Source organism: Brassica rapa, unplaced genomic scaffold (assembly GCF_000309985.2).
Source record: "Brassica rapa cultivar Chiifu-401-42 unplaced genomic scaffold, CAAS_Brap_v3.01 Scaffold0929, whole genome shotgun sequence".
Taxonomy (NCBI): domain Eukaryota; kingdom Viridiplantae; phylum Streptophyta; class Magnoliopsida; order Brassicales; family Brassicaceae; genus Brassica; species Brassica rapa.
In genome coordinates, this window is record NW_022610865.1 from 86,756 (window position 1) to 91,034 (window position 4,279).

Genomic DNA, 4,279 nt, shown 5'->3' on the forward strand with positions numbered 1-4,279 from the left:
GGAAGCAAGTAGGCTAGAAGGTGCAACGCATGTGATTGTTCAGAAATAATTTTTAGAGTTTTGTCGATATTTTTCCAACTGTTTCGACTAAATATTTTTCATCATTCGAATCTTGTCCTGCTCTGAATAAACTCTCCCAGCCTGAATAAAAAACGACAATAATAATTAACACTCGACCAGAACCATCAATAGATGGTTTTTCGACCAAAAGACAGCCCCGTCGAGAGATTAATTCACCATGTCGATTTTTATTTAAATTCTGATCGATCAATCTTCAAACTGATCTTAAAGAATTTTCTTGACCAAAATTCTGTCTGCTCGTGAGGGTTATTACAGTCAGGGGAATTCGTATTTCATAATCAGAGGTGAAATTCTTGGATTTATGAAAGACGAACAACTGCGAAAGCATTTGCCAGGGATGTTTTCATTAATCAAGAACGAAAGTTGGGGGCTCGAAGCCAATCAGATACCGTCCTCGTCTCAACCATAAACGATGCCAACCAGGGATCAGCGGATGTTTCTTTTAGGACTCCGGTGGCACCTTATGAGAAATCAAAGTTTTTGGGTTCTGGGGGAGTATGGTCGCAAGGCTGAAACTTAAAGGAATTGAAGGAAGGGCACCACCAGGAGTGGAGCCTGCGGCTTAATTTGACTCAACACGGGGAAACTTACCAGGTCCAGACATAGTGAGGATTGACAGACTGAGAGCTCTTTCTTGATTCTATGGGTGGTGGTGCATGCCCGTTCTTAGTTGGTGGAGCGATTTGTCTGGTTAATTCTGTTAAGGAACGAGACCTCAGCCTGCTAACTAGCTACGTGGAGGCATCCCTTCACGGCCGGCTTCTTAGAGGGATTATGGCCGTTTAGGCCAAGGAAGTTTGAGGCAATAACAGGTCTGTGATGCCCTTAGATGTTCAACGAGTTCACACTTTGGCCGACAGGCCCCAGTAATCTTTGAAATTTCATCGTGATGGGGATAGATCATTGCAATTGTTGGTCTTCAACGAGGAATTCCTAGTTAGCGCGAGTCATCAGCTCGCGTTGACTATGTCCCTGCCCTTTGTACACACTGCCCGTCGCTCCTACCAATTGAATGATCCGGTGAACTGTTCGGATCCCGGCGACGTGGGTGGTTCGCCGTCTGCAACGTCGCGAGAAGTCCACTAAACCTTATCATTTAGAGGAAGGGGAAGTCGTAACAAGGTTTCCGTAGGTTAACCTGCAGAAGGATCATTGTCGTACCCTAGAAACCGAACGACCTGAGAACAATGAAACATCACTCTCGGTAGGCCGGTTTCTTACTGTGCCTGCCGATTCCGTGGTTATGCGTTCATCCATGCCCAAGACTTCTGTTTTGGTTGGATCGTACGCATAGCTTCTGGATATCTTCAAACCCCAGCGCGAAAAGTGTCAAGGAAAATGCAACTAAACAGCCTGCTTTCGCCAACCCGGAGACGGTGTTTGTTCGGAAGCAATGCTGCAATGTAAAGTCTAAAACGACTCTCGACAATGGATATCTCGGCTCTCGCATCGATGAAGAACGTAGCAAAATGTGATACTTGGTGTGAATTGCAGAATCCCGTGAACCATCGAGTCTTTGAACGGAAGTTGCGCCCCGAGCCTTCTGGCCAAGGGCACGTCTGCCTGGGTGTCACAAATCGTCGTCCCCCTATCCTCTCGAGGATATGGGACGGAAGCTGATTTCCCGTGTGTTACCGCACGCGGTTGGCCAAAATCCAACCTAAGGACGCCATGAGCATCTTGACATGCGGTGGTGAATTCAATTTTCGTCATATAGTCAGACGTTTCGGTCCAAAAGCTCTTGATGACCCAAAGTCCCCAACGCGACCCCAGGTCAGGCGGGATCACTCGCTGAGTTTAAGCATATCAATAAGCGGATGAAAAGAAACTAACAAGGGTTCCCTTAGTAACGACGAGCAAACCGGGAAGAGCCCAGGTTGAAAATCGGACGTCTTTGGCATTCGAATTGTAGTCTGGAGAAGCGTCCTCAGCGACGGACCGGGCCCAAGTCCCCTGGAAAGGGGCGCCAAAGAGGGTGAGAGCCCCATCGTGCCCGGACCTTGTCGCACCACGAGGCGCTATCTACGAGTCGGGTTGTTTGGGAATGCAACCCCAATCGGGTGGTAAATTCCGTCCAAGGCTAAATATGGGCGAGAGACCGATAGCGAACAAGTACCGCGAGGTAAAGATGAAAAGGACTTTGAAAAGAGAGTCAAAGAGTGCTTGAAATTTTCGGGAGGGAAGCGGATGGGGGCCGGCGATTCGTCCCGGTCAGATGCGGAACGGAGCAATGGCCGTGGATCGACGCGGATTAAGGTGGTGACCTAAGCCTGGGATTTTGTTACGCCCGCGGAGACGTTGCTGCCTTAATCGTGGTCTGCAGCACGCGCCTCACGGCGTGCCTCGGCATATGCGTGCTCAGGGCGTCGGTCTGTGGGCTCCCCATTCGACCCGTCTTGAAACACGGACCAAGGAGTCTGACATGTGTGCGAGTCAACGGGTGAGTAAGCCCGTAAGGCGCAAGGAAGCTGATTGGCTGGATCCCCCACGGGTGCACAGCCGACCGACCTTGATCTTCTGAGAAGGGTTCGAGTGTGAGCATGCCTGTCAGGACCCGAAAGATAGTGAACTATGCCTGAGCGGGGGGTAGCCAGAGGAAACTCTGGTGGAGGCCCGCAGCGATACTGACGTGCAAATCATTCGTCTGACTTGGGTATAGAGGCGAAAGACTAATCGAACCATCTAGTAGCTGGTTCCCTCTGAAGTTTCCCTCAGGATAGCTGGAGCTCGGAAACGAGTTCTATCGGGTGCCAATGATTAGAGGCATCGGGGACACAGTGTCCTCGACCTATTCTTAAACTATAAATAGGTAGGACGGGAAGGCTGCTTTGTTGAGCCATCCCACAGAATCGAGAGTTTCAAGTGGGCCAATGTTGGTAAGCAGAACTGGCAATGCGGGATGAACTGGAAGCTGGGTTACGGTGCCCAACTGCGCGCTAACCTAGAACTCACAAAGGGTGTAGGTCGATTAAGACAACAGGACAGTGGTCATGGAAGTCAAAATCCGCTAAGGAGTGTGTAACAACTCACCTGCCGAATCAACTAGCCCCGAAAATGGATGGCGCTGAAGGGCGCTGTGGGAACCGAAATCGCACTGTCGATTTCCATTTAAATTGCAAAACTAGGAAAACCCTAATTTCCCAGAGGTCCCGGATCTCTGCGAGAGCCAACGACAAGTGACCAAATATATGCAGAAATCATGAAAAGATAACAAACGAGTTTAGAGAAAACAGTGGATCTTATTTCGAGTCCGCGTAAGAGCGTTGCGATCATCACAAGAGATCATAAAAGCTTTGGCCGCAAAGGCTGTCAGCGAGTTACTTAGTTCTAGCTGCCTAATAGCTCAAACCTAGTTGAGTCGCAGCTCGATAACAAAAGACGAAATAGATACAGAAAAGGTTTTTGATTGATTTCGGACCGAACCTTGTTAAAGGCTGCCTACGTACCCCTTTCGAGGATCAAGCCAAACGTAGTTCAATTGATAGAGCTGGACAAGAGATCGAACTGCCTGGGCGAGTTCGTCTAGTAATTGAGTGCCAGTCATAGAAACCGAACTTGTCGAGAATAAAGCCTAAAGTTTTTAAGTGAAGAGAATTCCGAGTCTAATAACTTCTCCCCCATGCCTCTCGCCTAGGACTCCTTATATACTCGCTCCAAGGTCGGTTTACGCTTTTACTCTTCTGCCCTTAAGCCGTCATAGCATAAAATGGACATATTCCATTTTTTGGATCTTCGTAATTATCTTCAATATTCTGTATTTATCCGCGGAAACTTGACATTTATCTTCCCTTGCAAACCAAGCGTAAACCGTCCTACGGTTTATGGGCTTTTGATTAAGAAATCGTAAGATGGGCCTCGAGTCGTGTCTTAGGTCCCTTTGGGCCGTATTCCGACTCGAAATGTTTATTACAACTTATTTCGATAAAGAACAGACTTTCCGTGTTTTTTGCCGTAAATTTTGATCGATGATTTAGAATGGCGGAAAACAAGAACTGAGTTCGCTACGGTCTTCGGGAGATCGCATCGAAGGATAGACGAGAATGCATGGACTGGTGTCGTATCGACGTTTTGGAAGAGCTCGGTCGCTACGTAGTGACCGAGCGGGACGGACGCTCGGTCACTACGTAGCAACCGAGCGGAACTGACGCTTGGTCGCTATGTAGCGACCGAGCTAGGCTCGGGCTCGGTCGCTACGTAG

General features: G+C 48.6%; 1 non-coding gene across 1 annotated transcript; it reads left to right on the forward strand.

The window, feature by feature from the left end:
• The first annotated feature begins 1,498 nt into the window (after positions 1 to 1,498).
• Positions 1,499 to 1,654, forward strand: LOC117131438. Its single transcript, XR_004454626.1, has one exon. It is a non-coding gene; the product is annotated as a 5.8S ribosomal RNA (ribosomal RNA).
• The last annotated feature ends 2,625 nt before the right edge of the window (positions 1,655 to 4,279 follow it).